Consider the following 7,266-nt stretch of genomic DNA (forward strand, 5'->3'; position numbering starts at 1 on the left):
TGAGTGAGATAGCATAGGCAGTATAGCTCAGTGGGTGAGTGAGATAGGCATCGGGAGTATAGCTCAGTGAGTGAGACAGGCATCGGGAGTACAGCTCAGTGGGTGAGTGAGATAGGCATCGGAGTATAGCTCAGTGGGGAGAGTGACTGGCTGGCACCTGGGAGGCCGGGGTTCGATTCCGGGTGAGTGAGATAGGTATCGGGAGAATACGAGTAAGTGAGATCGGCCATAGGGAATATAGCTCAGTGGGTGTGTGAGAAAGGCATCGGAGTATCGCTCAGTGAGTGAGATAGCATCGGGAGTATAGCTAACTGAGTGAGTGAGATAGGCATAGGGAGTATAGCTCAGTGGGTAGAGTGACTGGCTGGGACCTAGGAGGCCGTGGTTCGATTCCAGGTGTGAGTGAGATAGGTATAGGGAGAATAGGAGTGAGTGAGATCAGCATAGGGAGTATAGCTCAGTGGGTGAGTGAGATAGGCATCGGGAGTATAGCTAACTGGGTGAGTGAGAAAGGCATAGGGAGTACATCTCAGTGGGTGAGTGAGATCGGCATCGGGGAGTATCGCTCAGTGAGTGAGATAGGCATCGGGAGTACAGCTCAGTGGGTGAGTGAGATAGGCATCGGGAGTCATGCTAACTGAGTGAGTGAGATAGGCATAGGGAGTATAGCTCAGTGGGTAGAGTGACTGGCTGGCACCTGGGAGGCCGGGGTTCGATTCCAGGTGTGAGTGAGATAGGTATAGGAGAGTAGGAGTGAGTGAGATCGGCATAGGGAGTATAACTCAGTGGGTGAGTGAGATCGGCATAGGGAGTATAGCTCAGTGGATGAGTGAGATCGGCATCGGAGTATAGCTCAGTGAGTGAGATAGGCATCGGGAGTATAGCTAACTGAGTGAGTGAGAAAGACATAGGGAGTATAACTCAGTGGGTAGAGTGACTGGCTGGCACCTGGGAGGCCGGGGTTCGATTCCAGGTGTGAGTGAGGTAGGTATAGGGAGAATAGGAGTGAGAGAGATAGGCATGGGGAGTATAGCTAACTGAGTGAGTGAGATAGGCATAGGGAGTATAGCTCAGTGGGTAGAGTGACTGGCTGGCACCTGGGAGGCCGGGGTTCGATTCAGGTGTGAGTGAGATAGGTATAGGGAGAGTAGGAGTGAGTGAGATCGGCATAGGGAGTATAACTCAGTGGGTGAGTGAGATCGGCAGAGGGAGTAAAGCTCAGTGGGTGAGTGAGATAGGCATAGGGAGTATAGCTCAGTGGGCAGAGTGACTGGCTGGCACCTGGGAGGCCGGGGTTCGATTCCAGGTGTGAGTGAAATAGGTAAAGGGAGAATAGGAGTGAGTGAGATCGGCATAGGGAGTATAGCTCAGTGGGTGAGTGAGATAGGCATCGGGAGTATAGCAAACTGGGTGAGTGAGATCGGCATCGGGAGAATAGCTAACTGGGTGAGTGAGACAGGCACAGGGAGTACAGCTCAGTGGGTGAGTGAGAGAGGCATCGGGAGTATAGCTAACTGAGTGAGTGAGTGAGATAGGCATAGGGAGAATAGCTCAGTGGGAAGAGTGACTGGCTGGCACCTGGGAGGCCGGGGTTCGATTCCAGGTGTGAGTGAGATAGGTATAGGGAGAAAAGGAGTGAGTGAGATCGGGATAGGGAGTATAGCTCAGTGGGTGAGTGAGATAGGCATCGGGAGTATAATTAACTGGGTGAGTGAGATAGGCATAGGGAGTATCGCTCAGTGAGTGAGATAGGCATCGGGAGTATAGCCAACTGAGTGAGTGAGATAGGCATAGGCAGTATAGCTCAGTGGGTGAGTGAGATAGGCATCGGGAGTATAGCTCAGTGAGTGAGATAGGCATCGGGAGTACAGCTCAGTGGGTGAGTGAGATAGGCATCGGGAGTATAGCTAACTGAGTGAATGAGATTGGCATAGGGAGTATAGCTCAGTGGGGAGAGTGACTGGCTGGCACCTGGGAGGCCGGGGTTCGATTCCAGGTGTGAGTGAGATAGGTATAGGGAGAATAGGAGTGAGTGAGATCGGCAAAGTGAGTATAGCTCAGTGGGTGAGTGAGATAGGCATAGGGAGTACAGCTCAGTGGGTGAGTGAGATAGGCATCGGGAGTATAGCTCAGTGAGTGAGATAGGCATCGGGAGTACAGCTCAGTGGGTGAGTGAGATAGGCATCGGGAGTATAGCTAACTGAGTGAATAAGATTGGCATAGGGAGTATAGCTCAGTGGGGAGAGTGACTGGCTGGCACCTGGGAGGCCGGGGTTCGATTCCAGGTGTGAGTGAGATAGGTATCGCGAGAATAGGAGTGAGTGAGATCGGCATAGGGAGTATAGCTCAGTGGATGAGTGAGATCGGCATCGGGAGTATAGCTCAGTGAGTGAGACAGGCATCGGGAGTACAGCTCAGTGGGTGAGTGAGATAGGCATCGGGAGTATAGCTAACTGAGTGAGTGAGATAGGCATAGGGAGTATAGCTCAGTGGGTAGAGTGACTGGCTGGGACCTAGGAGGCCGTGGTTCGATTCCAGGTGTGAGTGAGATAGGTATAGGGAGAATAGGAGTGAGTGAGATCAGCATAGGGAGTATAGCTCAGTGGGTGAGTGAGATAGGCATCGGGAGTATAGCTAACTGGGTGAGTGAGAAAGGCATAGGAGTACATCTCAGTGGGTGAGTGAGATCGGCATCGGGAGTATCGCTCAGTGAGTGAGATAGGCATCGGGAGTACAGCTCAGTGGGTGAGTGAGATAGGCATCGGGAGTCATGCTAACTGAGTGAGTGAGATAGGCATAGGGAGTATAGCTCAGTGGGTAGAGTGACTGGCTGGCACCTGGGAGGCCGGGGTTCGATTCCAGGTGTGAGTGAGATAGGTATAGGGAGAGTAGGAGTGAGTGAGATCGGCATAGGGAGTATAACTCAGTGGGTGAGTGAGATCGGCATAGGGAGTATAGCTCAGTGGATGAGTGAGATCGGCATCGGGAGTATAGCTCAGTGAGTGAGATAGGCATCGGGAGTATAGCTAACTGAGTGAGTGAGAAAGACATAGGGAGTATAACTCAGTGGGTAGAGTGACTGGCTGGCACCTGGGAGGCCGGGGTTCGATTCCAGGTGTGAGTGAGGTAGGTATAGGGAGAATAGGAGTGAGAGAGATAGGCATGGGGAGTATAGCTAACTGAGTGAGTGAGATAGGCATAGGGAGTATAGCTCAGTGGGTAGAGTGACTGGCTGGCACCTGGGAGGCCGGGGTTCGATTCCAGGTGTGAGTGAGATAGGTATAGGGAGAGTAGGAGTGAGTGAGATCGGCATAGGGAGTATAACTCAGTGGGTGAGTGAGATCGGCAGAGGGAGTAAAGCTCAGTGGGTGAGTGAGATAGGCATAGGGAGTATAGCTCAGTGGGCAGAGTGACTGGCTGGCACCTGGGAGGCCGGGGTTCGATTCCAGGTGTGAGTGAAATAGGTAAAGGGAGAATAGGAGTGAGTGAGATCGGCATAGGGAGTATAGCTCAGTGGGTGAGTGAGATAGGCATCGGGAGTATAGCAAACTGGGTGAGTGAGATCGGCATCGGGAGAATAGCTAACTGGGTGAGTGAGACAGGCACAGGGAGTACAGCTCAGTGGGTGAGTGAGAGAGGCATCGGGAGTATAGCTAACTGAGTGAGTGAGATAGGCATAGGGAGTATAGCTCAGTGGGAAGAGTGACTGGCTGGCACCTGGGAGGCCGGGGTTCGATTCCAGGTGTGAGTGAGATCGGCATAGGGAGTATAGCTCAGTGGGTGAGTGAGATAGGCATCGGGAGTATAGTTAACTGGGTGAGTGAGATAGGCATAGGGAGTATCGCTCAGTGAGTGAGATAGGCATCGGGAGTATAGCCAACTGAGTGAGTGAGATAGGCATCGGGAGTATAGCTCAGTGAGTGAGATAGGCATCGGGAGTACAGCTCAGTGGGTGAGTGAGATAGGCATCGGGAGTATAGTTAACTGGGTGAGTGAGATAGGCATAGGGAGTATCGCTCAGTGAGTGAGATAGGCATCGGGAGTATAGCCAACTGAGTGAGTGAGATAGGCATCGGGAGTACAGCTCAGTGGGTGAGTGAGATAGGCATCGGGAGTATAGCTAACTGAGTGAATGAGATTGGCATAGGGAGTATAGCTCAGTGGGGAGAGTGACTGGCTGGCACCTGGGAGGCCGGGGTTCGATTCCAGGTGTGAGTGAGATAGGTATCGGGAGAATAGGAGTGAGTGAGATCGGCATAGGGAATATAGCTCAGTGGGTGTGTGAGAAAGGCATCGGGAGTATCGCTCAGTGAGTGAGATAGGCATCGGGAGTATAGCTAACTGAGTGAGTGAGATAGGCATAGGGAGTATAGCTCAGTGGGTAGAGTGACTGGCTGGGACCTAGGAGGCCGGGGTTCGATTCCAGGTGTGAGTGAGATAGGTATAGGGAGAATAGGAGTGAGTGAGATCAGCATAGGGAGTATAGCTCAGTGGGTGAGTGAGATAGGCATCGGAAGTATAGCTAACTGGGTGAGTGAGAAAGGCATAGGGAGTACATCTCAGTGGGTGAGTGAGATCGGCATCGGGAGTATCGCTCAGTGAGTGAGATAGGCATCGGGAGTACAGCTCAGTGGGTGAGTGAGATAGGCATCGGGAGTCATGCTAACTGAGTGAGTGAGATAGGCATAGGGAGTATAGCTCAGTGCGTAGAGTGACTGGCTGGCACCTGGGAGGCCGGGGTTCGATTCCAGGTGTGAGTGAGATAGGTATAGGGAGAGTAGGAGTGAGTGAGATCGGCATAGGGAGTATAACTCAGTGGGTGAGTGAGATCGGCATAGGGAGTATAGCTCAGTGGATGAGTGAGATCGGCATCGGGAGTATAGCTCAGTGAGTGAGATAGGCATCGGGAGTATAGCTAACTGAGTGAGTGAGAAAGGCATAGGGACTATAACTCAGTGGGTAGAGTGACTGGCTGGCACCTGGGAGGCCGGGGTTCGATTCCAGGTGTGAGTGAGGTAGGTATAGGGAGAATAGGAGTGAGAGAGATAGGCATGGGGAGTATAGCTAACTGAGTGAGTGAGATAGGCATAGGGAGTATAGCTCAGTGGGTAGAGTGACTGGCTGGCCCCTGGGAGGCCGGGGTTCGATTCCAGGTGTGAGTGAGATAGGTATAGGGAGAGTAGGAGTGAGTGAGATCGGCATAGGGAGTATAACTCAGTGGGTGAGTGAGATCGGCAGAGGGAGTAAAGCTCAGTGGGTGAGTGAGATAGGCATAGGGAGTATAGCTCAGTGGGCAGAGTGACTGGCTGGCACCTGGGAGGCCGGGGTTCAATTCCAGGTGTGAGTGAAATAGGTAAAGGGTGAATAGGAGTGAGTGAGATCGGCATAGGGAGTATAGCTCAGTGGGTGAGTGAGATAGGCATCGGGAGTATAGCTCAGTGAGTGAATGAGATTGGCATAGGGAGTATAGCTCAGTGGGGAGAGTGACTGGCTGGCACCTGGGAGGCCGGGGTTCGATTCCAGGTGTGAGTGAGATAGGTATCGGGAGAATAGGAGTGAGTGAGATCGGCATAGGGAATATAGCTCAGTGGGTGTGTGAGAAAGGCATCGGGAGTTTCGCTCAGTGAGTGAGATAGGCATCGGGAGTATAGCTAACTGAGTGAGTGAGATAGGCATAGGGAGTATAGCTCAGTGGGTAGAGTGACTGGCTGGGACCTAGGAGGCCGGGGTTCGATTCCAGGTGTGAGTGAGATAGGTATAGGGAGAATAGGAGTGAGTGAGATCAGCATCGGGAGTATAGCTCAGTGGGTGAGTGAGATAGGCATCGGGAGTATAGCTAACTGGGTGAGTGAGAAAGGCATAGGGAGTACATCTCAGTGGGTGAGTGAGATCGGCATCGGGAGTATCGCTCAGTGAGTGAGATAGGCATCGGGAGTACAGCTCAGTGGGTGAGTGAGATAGGCATCGGGAGTATAGCTAACTGGGTGAGTGAGATAGGCATCGGGAGTACAGCTCAGTGGGTGAGTGAGATAGGCATCGGGAGGATAGCTAACTGAGTGAGTGAGATAGGCATCGGGAGGATAGCTCAGTGGGTAGAGTGACTGGCTGGCACCTGGGAGGCCGGGGTTCGATTCCAGGTGTGAGTGAGATAGATATAGGGAGAATAGGAGTGAGTGAGATCGGCATTGGGAGTATAGCTCAGTGGGTGAGTGAGATAGGCATCGGGAGTATAGCTAACTGGGTGAGTGAGATCGGCATCGGGAGTATAGCTAACTGAGTGAGTGAGATCGGCATCGGGAGTACAGCTCAGTGAGTGAGATAGGCATCGGGAGTACAGCTCAGTGGGTGAGTGAGATCGGCATCAGGAGTATATCTAACTGGGTGAGATAGGCATCGGGAGTATAGCTAACTGAGTGAGTGAGATAGGCATCGGGAGTATAGCTATCTGAGTGAGTGAGATAGGCATAGGGAGTATAGCTCAGTGGGTGAGTGAGATAGGCATCGGGAGTATAGCTAACTGGGTGAGTGAGATAGGCGTAGGGAGAATCGCTCAGTGGGTAGAGTGACTGGCTGGCACCTGGGAGGCCGGGGTTCGATTCCAGGTGTGAGTGAGATCGGCATCGGGAGTATAGCTCAGTGAGTGAGATAGGCATCGGGAGTATAGCTAACTGAGTGAGTGAGATAGGCATAGGGAGTATAGCTCAGTGGGTAGAGTGACTGGCTGGCACCTGGGAGGCCGGGGTTCGATTTCAGGTGTGAGTGAGATAGGTATAGGGAGAATAGGAGTGAGTGAGATCGGCATCGGGAGTATAGCTCAGTGAGTGAGATAGGCATCGGGAGTACAGCTCAGTGGGTGAGTGAGATAGGCATCGGGAGTATAGCTAACTGGGTGAGTGAGATAGGCATAGGGAGAATAGCTCAGTGGGTAGAGTGACTGGCTGGCACCTGGGAGGCCGGGGTTCGATTCCAGGTGTGAGTGAGATCGGCATAGGGATTATAGCTCGGTGGGTGGGTGAGTGAGATAGGCATAGGGAGAATAGGAGTGAGTGAGATCGGCATAGGGAGTATTGCTCGTGGGTGGGTGAGATAGGCATCGGGAATATAGCTAACTGGGTGAGTGAGATAGGCATAGGGAGTACAGGAGTGAGTGATCTCTGAGTGAGATCGGCATAGGGAGTATAGCTCAGTGGGTAGAGTGGCTGGCTGGCACCCAGGACGCTGGGGTTCGATTCCAGGTGTGAGTGAGTGAATGAGATAGGCATAGGG

At 52.5% G+C, this 7,266-nt stretch overlaps 2 long non-coding RNA genes across 3 annotated transcripts; one reads left to right on the forward strand and one right to left on the reverse strand.

Moving 5' to 3' along the window:
• Positions 1–597: 597 nt before the first annotated feature.
• Positions 598–6,986, forward strand: LOC127537632 (uncharacterized). 2 transcript variants are annotated; one of them, XR_007947367.1, is made up of 6 exons: positions 2,218–2,285; positions 2,539–2,877; positions 3,131–3,279; positions 3,465–3,742; positions 5,741–6,137; positions 6,754–6,986. It is a non-coding gene; the product is annotated as an uncharacterized LOC127537632 (long non-coding RNA). The 2 variants fall into 2 exon arrangements; XR_007947366.1 differs by lacking the exons at positions 2,218–2,285; positions 6,754–6,986 and adding an exon at positions 598–722 and having other exon boundaries at positions 5,741–6,585.
• LOC127537633 (uncharacterized) lies at positions 2,744–7,001 on the reverse strand. Its single transcript, XR_007947368.1, has 3 exons — positions 6,946–7,001; positions 6,578–6,728; positions 2,744–2,837 (listed from the first exon to the last, which is right to left on the reverse strand). It is a non-coding gene; the product is annotated as an uncharacterized LOC127537633 (long non-coding RNA).
• Between the last annotated feature and the right edge of the window lie 265 nt (positions 7,002–7,266).

The sequence above is a fragment of the Acanthochromis polyacanthus genome, chromosome 15 (genome assembly GCF_021347895.1).
Source record: "Acanthochromis polyacanthus isolate Apoly-LR-REF ecotype Palm Island chromosome 15, KAUST_Apoly_ChrSc, whole genome shotgun sequence".
Lineage (NCBI taxonomy): Eukaryota > Metazoa > Chordata > Actinopteri > Pomacentridae > Acanthochromis > Acanthochromis polyacanthus.